This window comes from Haemorhous mexicanus, chromosome 5 (genome assembly GCF_027477595.1).
Source record: "Haemorhous mexicanus isolate bHaeMex1 chromosome 5, bHaeMex1.pri, whole genome shotgun sequence".
NCBI classification, from domain to species: domain Eukaryota; kingdom Metazoa; phylum Chordata; class Aves; order Passeriformes; family Fringillidae; genus Haemorhous; species Haemorhous mexicanus.
Window position 1 is genome coordinate 63,165,004 of NC_082345.1, and position 15,751 is coordinate 63,180,754.

The following is a 15,751-nucleotide window of genomic DNA, read 5'->3' on the forward strand; positions in this document are numbered from 1 at the left end:
TGTCCTACAGCTCCTTCATTACTTGTAGATTTTATAAGCACCCTCCTTAGTTCTCAGTTCTCCATTCCTATAATTGATGTAAGCACTGAGCAGTTTTAGGCTTCAGGACCCCCTTGTGGAGCTCCCTATTGGAAATTTAACCATGGTCTTCTTTCTGTGAGCATGGCTATGGGAGCTGGTGCTCTCTTGCCCTACCAGTTTCCCCCAGATGAGATTTCCCTCTCCAGCTTGCTTTGAGATCCCCATGTCAGACAGCACTGAAAGCCTTATGTGATGTCCCTTGCTTTCCCCTCTGTCCACAGTCTCCTGCCTTTGTCCTAGGAGGGAATTATTTTGTTTTGACATAATTTGTTCAAGGCAAATTGATGTTGGCTTTTTCCTGACACTGTTTTATCCCTCTGTAATCCATTTCAAACACATGAAAGAACTCCATAAATATATAAATGAATTAACCAAATATTTCCTACCTAATCTTTAATGCAGTCTACTCACAGTTCATAAAAATATTTACGCAGAGACACATTATTGTGTTTTTCTGATCCTTTCTGAGCCTACGTAAATGCTTAACATAGCTGCTCTCTGCCCAAATTAAATAAGATAATTCCCTGTAAATGAAGTAAAAAGCTGAGACTTAATTTGTGAGGCCAGTCACTCACAGAAAATCCTAGCTCAGTCTTTTCCAAAGGCTGAGGAGGGTTTGGCTCCAAAAATTACAACTCTGATTTTGCCCCTGAAGTCCCTTGAACATTTATTCAAGTGTTGAAAAAATTTTAAATTATAATATCAAGTACTGCATTATGCAGCAAGGTCTGTAAATCTTTTTGGTGAACTTCAGGAGTTTCATGAGTGTATTCAGCAAGTACATAGGAAATATTTAAAAAGTTTATTTATAAAGCATTATAAAGGGTCATAAATGGCTTAAGGGTGTGTAATAAAGAGGGTGTGGAATAAGTGTTAAGGAGTATTTATCAAATCAGTCTAATCTCCAAGTACAGGGTTTAATTAGCATTTCTACAAAGACTCCTGCTCTCTCTGCCTTCCCATTGTAAATGTTACACTTCTCAGCAAGGCTTGGATAAGATGTGCTACTCCTCCTGGAGCATTTCTACCACAGCAATAATTCATAGTTTGGATGCCAGGATGCTGGGACTTTGATTAATGTAATGACATACTTTATGGTATCCCTGGCAGAAGCTAGGAGAGATCACAATTTATACTGAAAAGTGAATTCAGGATTCTTATTCAGAGCAGAAGGTTTCAAGATAAATGATACACTGCCCTATGGCTGCCTGCAATGGTTACTGATTGTATTTTATTGCACAGAGCCGTACCCTGACCTTAAGAAATACAGCATACATTCAAGATGCAATTTATCAGGTGGCTTATGTATCAAAGAAAAAACTCTCATGCCAGCACTCAGACATTAAAACAGCCCCCAGAAAGCACAGCCAGGTGCACCATCCCCTGCATGCTGTGTGTGGGACTGTGAGAAGATCTGCTCCAACAGCTGAGGTTTCATCCCATCTCCCCAGAGATGTGCAGGAGCAGAAGGATCTGTTCTCCAGCCCCCCGGAGAACCACAGTGAAGCCACCCAAAAGACCTCTGCCATGGACAGGAACTTTCAAACCAAAATAAATCCCAGGCCTCCCTCCAACCTTCAAACCGTTGTATCTTAAACACAGGGAGGATTTTATCTCACAGAATAACACAAATGATAATGATGTAGTCTTTTTTACAAGAGCAACTAAACAGCATTATGTCACTGCCAAAGAGATGGGGAGTAATTGAGAACTAACACTGAGTATCATAAATTATTGTTTATCACTAGACAAATAAATGGCTGTCTTTGAAAGCAGACCTACTTGTATGGCTGAAGTTTAAAACAGCATTTATGGTAGCAATTTGAGCTCTTAAAATACACACTTTAAAAATAAAAAGACTTAATGTAGTGTCCCTCAGCTGCATTTCTGCAGAATAATCTTAAATCATTCCAATTACTTAATGCAGTCTGTAATTTACCGGCCCAAATAAGTCAGACTTCTCAAACCCAGACCCAGATACATGTAATTGTTGAATTACATAAACTTCATGTATATGATGAATTATTCAGATATCAAATGGACTCTTCAAAATTAATAAGTGGTTTTTAATATGCAAATAGCATATTGATTACATATACCTGATTTTTTCTTCCTAAGGTCCAATGCATTTTTCTGGGAAAAGAGTTATCAAAACAGGACTTGGAGTAAATGTTGCAAATTAGGAGTAAAAAAAGAAAAAATAAAAGCATCAACCTGATGCAATCCATCAAGGCACACATGAAAAGCTCACCCATGTATGCAGTGTACATCCAGAACTCCCTGTGAATTCAGAAGCTGTGATGTATCTGAGTCATCCCCTTGGCCCACACAGACTGTCTCAGCCCACACAGACACACTGCAACATTATACATCTCCTACGCTTTTGGTAACATAAATATTACAATTTAGAACTTGAATAGTATTTTCATTTTTGCATTTCTTTACAGGCATTACTTACTTAATCCACCCACCAGACCAGACAAGCATTACTAGCTCTGTTAATCCACACACAGTTATCACAATGGTCCATTAACATTACACAGCAGGTGAGAAGCAGAATTGGAAGATCCCATTGGATCCAGAGTGCCCACAAGAACTTGTAAGTGTGTCAGACTGCCAGGGGGCAACTTTGGAGACTCCTATTCAGGGTGACAGTGACTCTGCTGTCCACGAGAGGTAGTTGTGATGGTGCCAAATGACACAGGACTGACTAAACAAGAGCTGAACCTCCATTTCACCTTTTTGTTCATATCGTACTTACTCTTTTCCTGCTGGAAATTGTTATACATACAGGCTTCTTTCCAAGTTCCATGCTGTAATGTTTAAACACCAGATTTCACTGAAGTAAAGAATAAATTTCTGTTTGGTATTATGAAATACAATAGAAAAAATAATTCCTGTGGTAATAACCACTTCTTACCAAAGTTTCCTTTGTGCATAAAAGGTATTACAGAATTTTAGGAAACACTTAATTTGATTAACAGTCTTCTGCATTAATCCTTTGCTCAGTCACCCTTGAAAGCTGCATTAATTTAGCAGAAGCTTTGCCAGGCTGCCTGCATGGCCATGGATCAATATCCCAAAAGACAACCATGCATAATCTTTGATTGTGACTTTATGATCAAGTAGGAAAATCCATCTAATATGAATACTGAAATACCCAAACATTTATGCCTGCTTTTCTAGATTCCAGTGCTTAAAAATGAGCTAACAACAGGGGCTACAACCTCATATTACACTTTTGATATTGTTTCTGACTATGAATAGGAAAGTATTTTAAGTTTGGATACTGCCCCAAGTTTTAGGCAACACAGATATACTTGATCCTAGGGGCCCATACGGATTTTATAGAGTGGTATTACATGGCTATACTTAGCACAAATTACACCTCTATACAGCCATCTACTCTTTACAGGGGGGTAATGGAAATGATGAATATTATCATGTCTCTTCCAAGATCCCCACCAAATTCCTCCCCAGGAAGAAGGAGCAAAGCTCCTGGAGGAGCCTTTGAGGAGAATTCTTTTGCATTTCTCAGTGAGTCAGTAAGCTACTGGGCAAGAATAGTGGTCTTCCTTCTTCTAAAAATAACTTTTTCAGTGTAAACAATCACAAATGTACACTCACAGAGCCTTATTAACACTACTGGGACTTCAGGGTCTGTAATTGCTAAATTTAACCCTGCAAACCCATCCTAAAGAGTTCAAACCAATACAGCTAGGTTAAGCACATAGTTAGGAAATTGAAAATAGATTATGGCTATAATAACAGCAGGGAAAATGACAGAAGAAATTAAAGAAGACCTGATGTTCACAGGAGAGCTGAAAAAAGCCTTGGGGAATATTTGCAAAACAAGGATTAGCATTACTGCCACTGTTCTTGAGATTAATTATTCATGGTGAGCCTGTCTATAACTAACACCTATTTAGTAATAAACTGTTTCTTTGATGTGGTTAATGACTGATATAGGAACAATTATTACTACTGAATTTGTTGTTAGGTCTGTTAGACCTAAAGGGGGAGGGAAAGGAGTGCAGGGGCATGGAAATGCTCTGTTTGAATTCAAGTCTTAGAGACTTCTGCTGAAGTGTTTTCTTGTTTCCTGCTACTCTATTGCACAGATTGGGATTTATTATGAAGCACAGTAGAAACTTTAACATATTACTTCAAAGTCCAAACACTGAAATTAACTAGTTTGTTGAAAGATTGCCTTCACACTGCAAACTGTCAGTCCCACTGCCCTTCTGAACAGCACAGGATTCTGGATTCAGTATTATGTCCAGAACTGGGAGGAAGGTTTAGTGTTTAAATGAGCTTACTCAAACTGATACAGATCTGCACGTAAGGGTATGTTACTCTAGTTCCAAGCAGTTTATTTTACAAGTAGGACATAGTTTTCTTCTGAGCTTTTTACTATTTCTCTCCTCCATTTTTCCTTTGTGCTTTGGTCCTGCCTTTTTTTTCTTTCACCCCATTGTCATCTTTACATTCAAAGCTTGAATTCCATAATTTTTCAGTTGTCCATGCCAGGTTTATTTTCCCTTGTGAGCTTTTTTCTCTGACACAAGTTAGTTTCTCTCTAACTGACCAACCTAAATCTTCAGTTTTCTTACACAGCTTGCTCAAAGTAAATTTTGCCTTCATGTTAAATCTCTATCCCACCTTCATGCACTCTCTACCTTGGTGTACTGAGTGGCAAGTAAGAGTCAACCAGTGCCATTTGTCTCAGCTAGCTGTCTCATTGCTGCTTGAACTGACAGCCAGACCAGCAGACAGCTCCTGCTCCTGAGCAGAGTGGATGGATGCCTAGGGAGGAAGGTGGTCAGTAAGCTGAGCTTCATGGACCTAAGCTTCATACTTACAGCAGATGAAGCTTGTAATGAAGGAGTGGTAGAACAGGGCATGTAGCAGCATTTGTAGGCCAGAGGACCTGTATGAGCTTTCTCATGATATGTTCCAGAAATGTGAAACTTTAATACAGCTCTTCAATCACTTGACTTCACATTTCAATCAACTTTTAGCCTTTTTTAACTGCTCTAATTCTATCTCTCTGAGAATGTACAACTTTTGAAAGTGGAATAGATAATTTGATCCATGAAGTTTTATGAGTAGATTCAGCTAAATGCTGCTAAGCCCAGGAATAAAACCAGCTCAAAGATGGGCTGTACCATGTAGTTATGATGGATAGCACAGAAATTTCATGCAGTCTGCTTCCTGAATCTCATCACCAAACACTATAACTTCCTGGCAGTGCTCTCTAAAACAGCTCGTCCCTTCATGCAGGAAAGTCAGAGTCTCTTCTACACTTTCTTCCAGGGAAAAAGTCATGGGGTCTACTGGAAAACAGCACCATTATTTCATGTTGTTTCTTTATCCAAGAACATGACTGTTCTATACAGCATCCTCTGGAACCTGCAGTGACAAACACACACTGATGTGCATCCTATCTGTCCTGTTTGCAGCCTAGGTTAATGGGAAAGAAACATGAATGTCTGTTTGCAAGGCCACAGTGTGTTTGTACATGACTGTCCTTCATTTTAACACTACCTCACAGTGGTTTCACAGCTCCTTCCATTCAAATCCACCTTGTTTTGAGACTGCAAAGGTGCTTCTCTGCAGATGTAGGTGTCCTTCAGACTGGTGTGGCTGCTTCTGCTGGAATCAGCTCCCCAGCGGCACCTGTAACTGAGCACCTGGTCATGATGAGAGGGACTGGCAAGCACTGAAGATATCTCCTGTTTCTTGACACCTGGAACTAATTTTATAAACAGGAGACAATCTGACAAAGACCCAAAAGCAACCATGACATAAAGTGACTCTCTTTCAATCTACACAACTCACTCTTAGCATGGATAGGAGTAGCTGTGGGGTTGAGAACTACTTGCAGCAAGCAGAGCAAGCACATTGGTGTTAGTGGAAGCTCAGGAGTGACTCCCCAGCTCTTTTAACTGTCATCAATGCTACCTTTTTTTTGCAACACATGGGAAATGCTCTAACAAACTGAAGAGTCTTGGAGGAACTAAAACCAATACACAGAAGAACATTTCCTACAGGGACAGCCAGACTAAGGTCTCAGCTAATTTTGCCCTTCTGGAGAGCCTTCATTAAGCCTGAAGGCAGCACTGCAGAGAGGCAGAGAAATAGATCCTGTATAATGGATCTAAGCCAGCAGATATTCACCATGGAGAATATCATGGCATGTATTACATATTCAGAGTGGTCACCAAAAAAACACTTGTTGGCATGTTGGACTGGATATTTTAAACACTGAAAACCTCTGCTCTTTATCATCCAATACACAGTTGGGACATACGGGGAAGGATTTGGATTAATCTCACACTATAAATGGGTTGAAATATACCAAAGTATTGTAAGTTTTTAAGAATAAATTAAACATAACAAGGAAGCAGTTTGATCTACTGGGATGGATGCAAGGCCTGTGGGCAAGCACCCAAATCAGAGATGGATGCTTAAGGAGCAGTGCACCCCCCCTGCAGGTAAGCAGGACCCTTCTCAGATTTTTGGGCCAATGAAGCACTGAATGCAGAATAAAGACATTTAAAATGGATATTTCCCTTGGGGTTGACAGTAATGTGTATTTTCAGAAAACAGCATATTGGAACCACTCACACATGTTCAGGTTTGGAAATCCAGTTTGGAGCCTGCACATTATGAAATACAGTGGATGCTTGTATCAACTGTAATTGTCTATTTATTTGCGTGCCACTGAGTATCATCAGACACTCTCACAGCCAGCAGCACAAGGCTGGGAAGACAATAATGCAATGTTAAAACCAAGTCAAACCATGTCAGCACAAATGATACACTGCAAACCAAAATAAATTGAACATGAAGTCTTAGGCCAGCAGGGAAGGCAAGTTTGGAGAGCTCACAAAATCAAGGAGTCTGAGGATATTCCTAATTACTATGAGGAATTACATGTTAAGAGCATATTTGCTCATCCACCCTTCACCTCATGTTCAACAGGTGTGTATGGTAGACAACCAAGGCAAGCAATGCAGGCACAGAAGAGCTGTCCGAGCTCCCATTTAAGTCATAACAGGCCAATGCCATCTAGGAAGAGACAAATGCCACTAAAATGAATGCCTCCATCAGGATTAGCAGACTATTTAGCAGCTTCCTCAGAGACTTCAAAGCTAGGGTTGGTCCTGCTTGTTCACTGCCAGACTCTGAGAAAGAGAAGCAAAAACTGAGAAGCAGATCCAACATGCAACCTGCCAAGACCTGCAGTGGGTGCCTGGGATGTTACTCCTGGGATTTCAGTCCTTACACAGGAACTGCTTTGCCAGACAAGTCTCCTTCCCCACAGCCACTGAAGGTGGAGTTATTAGTGATTTCCTCCAAGCTCTGATGCAGACAGCTGGGGCACCTTCCCTTTAAAATAAATACACCTGTCATGGCTTCCATCTGGAAGGGAGAATAAATACTTTCAGCAGGGAATTTCTTGTATTTGGTTTCAGACCTCAGGGCAATATTTTTCTAAACATCTGAACTTTAGATGTTTTTCTTATTTTTCTGCTGGGAGAAAGGGATGCAGAAAGACATCCTTTGAATGCTGATAAAATATTTTTACAACCTTTTGAAAGGGAACAGGTCTGCAGCTTGAGGTAAGAAATCAAATTCTTTCTGAGAATAAAGTATACTCTTCAATTCAGTTAAAAATACCAATTAATCTTTCCTTTTTGTACAAGAGACAGCCTCCTTTACTGATTTCACTTACAAAACATTTGACAATACATTTTTAATACAGACACGATTTGCTAATTGTCATGGTGAGTGATTCAGTTAGCTGCATTTATGAATCTTTAAAGCATATTTTTTCTTGTAATCAACTTTATTCAGCGATTATCATTATATTTTTGAAATATTTTTGTTAGATTGTTTACTCTCCACTGTACATTGGAAGTCTTCTGTGGGATTTTCTTCCTTCTTTCAGACAAAAAGTTAATTCTGGCTGTTTCATGGTAATTTTTTCATGAAGTTAATAAACATTAATATTATTGCTGTTGTAGTTGTTACAGTTGGTGTTACTGAACTTGCAGCAGTCGTTGCAGTATCCTCCTTTCTTTGCTCGACAAGAGAGAATTAGCTCATTGTTTTCATGCCCATGAGCAAAACCTGGGGAAGAATCCATCTTTTTCATGAGCAATGCCATCAAAGTAGGGGAGAAACACAGCATGGAAAACCCTGAAACATTCACTGGGAAGTTGTATGTGCCCTTGTTAATCCTCGTGGAAGCGCAAAGAAGTGTGGCCATGAAAGGAGCCTGCTGTTACACATCTGCTGCTTTGCTTGCTCTTCTCCACTGCTGCAAAAATGGCTGTTTGTCCCCAGGTATTTTTTTGACATAATGGAGGAAAACAAGTTTTTCCATACAATGAAAATACTAATACTAATGTCAAGGCTGTGGGAAGTCATAAAGGGAGGAGGTTCCTAAAAAGATAAATAAGTAAATCCAATTTCAGCATTAGACCAGCTAAGGAGTACTAAGCTGCCTAATTTTTCTTTTCTTATTGAGTCAACACTTGTCACCATTATTGTTTTTCATTAATATTTGACTTGTGGAGTCTTATTACTGTGTAAAACTCAGTTTCTCTAATTTTAAAGTTTGTTTCCCTCTGAGAGAAAGGAAAAGTAAATATCAGTCCAAAAGCAAAGGGTAATTCATTTTTTAAGTTATTACAAATTTGGTATTATAAATATAATCTCATTAGCCTAAGCAGAGTAGTAATTTTTTAAGTTCCTCAGGGCAAGGCTTAGCAGTCCCCTGAAAAAAGACATTTCTAGGAAAAGAAACTGTTTATTGGTTTGTGATTCATCAAGGCACTAATTTTCAAATGCACATAAAAAGAAATCCCTAGAACTATTTAGTACTGAAGTGCATTTATAATAAGTAATTTTATTTAGCAATAGATGCATATATCTGTGCTATCATGGGCAAGACAAATTATTACACCCAACATTACTACATAGTGCCATGATTTTGGCTTGGTCCCTAAAATCCCTGATCTGTTGTGCAGCTGGAAACAGAACCACTGCAGCCACAGAGCTGCCTCCTCTGGGACACTTGTGCCCAGGTGAAATAGGATTGCTTGTATGGAGAAAGGAGATGGGAGAGAAAGCAGCAGAGTTTTTGCAACAAGCCTTCTACAGCAATGTCCTATATCCCCTGGGTCAAATGGGGACCTCTGTCTAGTAAGTGAAAAGGTTTTGGTCCTGCACAGAACATTATATCTGACCAGCCACATGAGAGGCCAAGTCTATCAGACTGGAGATATCAGTACAGTAGAATCACTTCTTGTGGCTTTTTTAGTACAATTTCACACTTTTATTTCCTCCCCAGCAGTTTTAAATTACATGAAACAAATTGTAGCTCCCCAATTTCCCTTTCCTCTCCCTGGGGCCTCCATCCTTGGGATGATTTCCTGATGTGCTGAGCTCCATCACCTGGGGACAAACCTGGGTGTTCCCCTTCTGTAGGTAAACACTCAAAGCTGGCCACTGAAGATGAGGGGCTGAGCCCCAGTGCTGCTCTATTTGCTGCATCTGCTGTGTCAGTGAAGCCCCTGCACTGCAGACCCTTGAGATCACCTGACAATGCTCACAATGATGATGAAATGCCCAGTGTGGATAAGAAAGTCTCAGACCAGGTGATTTTATTATTACTAAATATACATAATACTGACGTGAAGTATATTTTAAGATATATAAAACCAGAAGTTAGATTTTGTTTTGGTCTTATCTGTCTCTAGCAGCTTCCTGGACGTTACAGAACAACAGCTAATGCATATTTCTCCCACTGTCTGCTAAGTGTCTGAGTTTCTCCCTTAATTGCTGTGAAACAAGTAACTTCTTTTCACTTCCTTCTGTTGTTTAGGGATGGAGACAATTCACATCCAGTGAACACAAACCCAGTGATATGCATTTTGGGGCTGAAATGATATCTTCCATGTTCTGCAGTTACTATGGTTACCATCCCACAGTATCCCTGCATGCATGGTTAAAAAAAACAGAAAAAAAAAAAAAAAAAAAGAATGTCCAGGTTAGAAACAAAAGGAGAGTTTGGGCCTATTAAAAAATACAAAGTACAACTTGAGGAATCTAAAAGACTTATTTTCCACAATGACAAAGGAAGATGGATGTCCCCATGGTCTTGTTGATAAATTTCCCTACTTTGGCTTTAAATGCTGGTGTAAATTCTTGTCCCATCTAGAACTGGGAAGATGGATGAGACACTCGTGCTCCAGAGAGCAGCCAGTGTCAGTGCATGCCTGGGAAGGGGAGAACAACCCTTGCTTTATTCCAGTAGGAAGCTAATTGCCTGGAGCCATGAGCCACATCACTGTTAGGGTTCCTTATGCCAGCCTGGGCAGCCTGACATCCTCGCAGGAGTTAGGAGGACATCAGGGATTACAATGAGAGCTGGAAGCTCAAGCCCTGCTCTGGGTTGGGCGCAGAATAACAAAAGAACTTGGTGGCTACAGTGGAATTCTGTTGGAGTTCTGTGTCTCAGACCACACGTGCAATATTCAACATCAGACCAAACTGTGAGAGGTGCCTGCATCCAAATTGTTCCCCACAGCGAGTGCTCTGTATTTGACTTGCACAGCTTAGTGCCTTCTTTGGACCTCACCATGACCAACAACCTCAGCCAGACCCTCCCCAGCCTGGGAGGAGAAGTTGTCTACACCCTCCCCAGAGGGTGTAGACAACTTCTCTGGATGCACCTGACCTGCACTGTCTGGAGAGATCCCTCTACAGCACACATGTCCAGATATCTCTCCAGGAATGTACATCATGTTGGTGGAGTCAGGGACATTCCTGACTTCTTCTCCATCCTGAAACACCATGGGTGACAGTACTAGTCCTGACCAAGGAGAGAGACTTGATAGAAATCCAATTCTCAAAAGATAGAAGGTGCTCTACCCCATAGGAAATGCTGGCATTTGGCAGGAGGTAACTGGAGACCAGCTGGAGCAGAGGGAGTGACCAAAACCTAAACTCTCTCTGCTTGCCAAGGCAGAGGTGACCTGAGTTCCCACCTTTCCACAGGGCCAAAGGCTTCACATCACTGCAACCGCAGTGAAGGAGGGGGGACCTTCCCTGGCAGGTGAGTGATGTGAGTCTGACCAAGCCACAGGCTGACTGACCTCCAGGCAGACTGAGCACCTGCCCTCAAACTCTGCCCTGCAAACCCCTGCTTGTTGAGAGAAACATTTACTCCTCACCTTCAGGTGAAGACGTCACTAACTGAAAGGAACAACATCTGGGATCTGAATTGGATACTAGGATTGATTACTATAATTTCAACAACTGAGCAACTAAATAAAAAACATCCGGCAAGTGGAAATAGGATTAAAAAAATCCCCAGTATTAAAAAAGTCACACATTTTCAACTTCGGCTTACCACATGCTCTACAAAATATATTAAGTTAATGGCTGACTGTCCATTCTTTATGTACCTAACTACTCACTCTGATAAATAACTGACCAGAGAACCAACTCCATTGCTATGTCAGTGACATCCCTGGGAAAGCAAATAAATCTTCTTTTTACAGTCAGTCATTTGGCATGGATGATTTCAGAATAAGTATAAATTTGTCAACTGCTGCAGACAGTAAAATTACATGCATGCAACAGTAAGTGTAGGGGAAAGACTGGGGTCTTCCTCAGTACCAGGAGACAGCTGAGTGCAGAACTTGCACTGTCCTGAGTCTCACCTTTGACTATTATGGACTGCACTGGGTTTTACTGCATGCCAGCATGATGAAGGCTTCCATTTCTGGTACAGCAAATAGTCTATTTAGAGTGATGATGCCGTGGAATACTCCGATTTATGTGAAATCTAGATGCTAGAAAGTAATGCTGTTATTATCCTATACCTTCTCGTTTTAGCTTTTCCTATGTGAACATCATTGTATCGTAATATTCAATGTTTTCACTGGTAAAAAAAAAAAAGGCAAACTGAATTCTACAGCCTTATGATACTGAAAAAGTGTTCCTAATTATTTTCTTCTATGTTTGTGGATTTGAGATTGCAGCACCAAGAAGGTCATTGCATTTCAGGGTCACCTTCTTTTTGTATTTGATCTACAAAGGTTGATTGAAAGCAGAGCAGCATCTGAATGGTGAGTTCTTCCTTCGGTGTATATCTCAGAGGCAAGGTGAGATTTCAGGAACAAATGACAACAAGGAAAATCCCTATTCTTCTTTAACAAATGATTGGCATGAGGTGCTGTGAAATGTGAGGGAATAAAGTAGAATAAAAGTGTGAAAATGCATCCTGAATTCCCCAGCACTTCCCTGCTGTGTCCTTAGGGCATTTCAAGACCTACCTTGGAAAAAGGCTTTGCATAATAATCACTGCTATGATTAGCACAGTGTTTCACATTATATAATACATACAATTCACCTGATAAGCATTGCAAGAATTATTTGCAATTAAAGTTTTAAAATGTTCCAGGCTTTAAGGTTTCTTCTTCTCTACCAAAGTAACCCCATCAGTTTTCTCAGCAGCCCCTCAGTACCTCACTTAAAAGTAGGAATATTCTTTAAAATTCCCTCTAAATGATTACAAATTTTGTAACAGCAACAATACTGGCAGACCCAGGGCTATAAGCAATTCACCAGCAGAGGTTTACTGGTCATCTAAGGGCTGAAGTGTGGGACCTGAGTGAACTGGGTTTAGAAGTAATGGAACAACACCCCAGTGTAAGAGAGACGGGAGATTCTGACCTATTGTAGACTGGCAAGCCAGAGAAGAAAAGGCAAATTTCAGTCATGTTAGTAAAGGCAAAAATGATCCCAAGAGGATCCCAGGAGGAACATCAACACAGGATGCAATGTGGGATACTGAGGATGCTCTGCACTCCAAGACTAAAGACACTGGCAGCAGACTCCAGTAGAGCAATGGAAGGATGAGCACACCACCTGAGAAATGGATGGGGATTAAAAAGCTTTGCATATGCATAATTTTAACAGTTTGAACTAGTGTTCATTGGGATCATCATAACTGGAGTAATAATATCTCTTTCATTGGGCTCTTAAGATTTTTAGACTAGAAATAGACTAAATTTTTGGCTTTACATTTAATGTGGGTCCTTTTGCACCTATCAAACCTTCGAGATTAACAGTCTGGTAGGAGGGTTTCAAGCAACCTTTTCTGTAGCTTGGATGCAGCAAGTTGGTGACACCTGTCCTGGGGATGCACTGCTGGCAGAGTGAAACATGCAGCCCGACCACAGCCACACTTTCCTGGGGAAATCTGGCCCTGCCTTCCAGGAATTCAGCTTCCCAAGCTGCAGATGGACATGGACAAGCCTGGCATCAGGGTCCTAAGACGTATGCCTGAAATAATAAGAGCTAAGAATCTGGTGCTTCCAAAAAGCAATGAGATACAGTTCAGGGGCCCTCTCTTCCCTGTCTTACTGAATTATATTTGGCTGAACTGTATTTAGAATTATTTATTTTCCTTATATAGTTCTCCATGAAAAATAAGTGTGTCCTTGGAGTCCTAAATCAAAATACTATAGCTTATTTAATCACACAGCATAGTTTTGCAACTCTACCATGTACATTACTTGATTTTTTTCTTTTTAGCAGCATTTATTCTTCTAATTTAAAAGCTTGTAAGAAAGATTAAGTATTCATAACAGTAAACTGTAATTCTAAAGTCATTAGGGACTAGCTATTGCTCAATACAAATGCTAATGCAGTTTAAACTTGATATAACCTTTCTAGATTTAAGATATCAGCAAATAAAATGTTAATAAAAACTTCTGGACTGTATCTAGATTTCGTTTTGCATTAGTAAGCTTGCTATTACAGAATGAACAATAATCAAAATCTATTTTTCTCAAATGGTTTCTACTACAGCAAATAATAGTAAGGGAAACAAAAAGAGTTTAAGGGAGAAATTCTCATTCATATGAACTATGAATGCAGAAAGGACACTGCATTCCTGAATATAAACAACAAATTAGCAGGCAAATCATGTTGAATATTCTTGAGAAATTTTGAGCTTCACATGTTTAATATGTTTACTGTCATTGTTTTGTTGTGTTTATTAAGGTAGAATGACAAAAAGTACATGTATGAAGAACAAATCCCACAGTAGCAAATACCCTACAGTTTGGCAAGTGAAATTTAGAGATGAGTGGACACTTCAGGAGTGGCTGTAAAGCAGGGAGAACATTTCATTACTTCTGAAGGGATGTTTCTGGGCATTTTAAACCTAAGTCATCCCATATTCCATCTTCTCTTTCACACCAGAAACCTCCATGAGATGAAATGGAAGCTGTGGAGGTTGTGTCTCTCCAAACTGTCACTCCCCAGTTCAGACACAAGGCCTCCACTCACCGTAGCCCCTGTCTATGGAAACACAACTGTGCTGTGAGGTTTAATTATGTAACTGCAGAAATAATTTGGCCTTGTTAATTGAAAATCACTCTAGCTTTTTCTGTAAAATGAAAAAGCCTAAACTATAGAAGCAGGGACTCCAGAACATAGATTTCGATTTATCTTCACAAAGACTGCCTCCTCCTCTATATTATGAATATATCCCCAGGCATTCTGGACATTTTGTTTGCTTTGGTGAACAAATACAGACTTAGACGTACAGTGTCTTTTATGACAGACTATGAGGGTGTCATTCTTCCTGAAGGCCCAGCAAAAATTATCTCAATACTTTGAGTGAGTACAAACATATGCCCACAAAAAAACCCCAAAACCTCAACCAACCACAACAGAATCAGAATACAAATCCCAAGAAATAGATGTGGTTCAGTAAAGAAGGGAGGTCATGAGCATCTTTCTTTGAGAGGCTGGTGCTGCACCAGAGAGGGAAGTGTGGCTCTGCAACACGTAACTTATTGCAGCAGAGATGGAAGAGTCAGTTCAGTGGGAGGACAGAAGTGTGGAGAATGACATTACAGGATCAATAAAATCTTCCTCCCCCTCCCACGCAGAGCATCACCTGCAGCGCTACAGAAGCCGCCAAGATCAATTTCTCGAGTTTTGCTGAGATCTGGGAGACACACTGAGCCTTTGCTCACCAAATCCAGTAATGTAATTAACACAGTAATGGAGAAAATAAGGATAAATCCTGGAAAATCAAATTGCATCCTGTCTATGTAGAATTTTGAATTAAAATATTATAAGTAAATTGACAGTTATTATTGCAGCAGACTCCTAGGGCTCCAGTCTGCCAGTGAAGCATTGGCTGGGGTACAATAGAACAGAGACAAAGGGTTGTCTTCATTATCAATTAGTTAAATATGGAGTTTGTACAACCATGGCAAATCCTTAGAGCAAAATCATTCTGCCAGTCAATACTCGCTATATGAGCAATCATGTATGGACATAATTTCTTTTGTATTTTCTTAACTCTACTGATGATGATGGTTTTTATTGTCATAAAGGGAAACTTTTTATTGCAGCACACACTGAGAGCAGGCACACTAACCATCAGGAAGAAGTCAGGATTCCCCCATGAACGAGCATTTTCCCCTAAAATGGGCCATTTAATTGCACTCACGACTGTGAAAAATAGATTAGTGAGGTTTCCTTTTGTGGCATTTAGTTAGTGTAATTCTGAGACATTTGTTTGAAAACAGTTCTCCATTTCACTGCTTCTTGTTCAACAAAGATT

At 40.1% G+C, this 15,751-nt stretch overlaps 1 protein-coding gene across 1 annotated transcript in view; it reads right to left on the reverse strand.

The window, feature by feature from the left end:
- Positions 1-15,751, reverse strand: part of LHFPL3 (LHFPL tetraspan subfamily member 3) — a 196,277-nt gene that overhangs the window by 118,935 nt on the left and 61,591 nt on the right. The window lies entirely within an intron of this gene.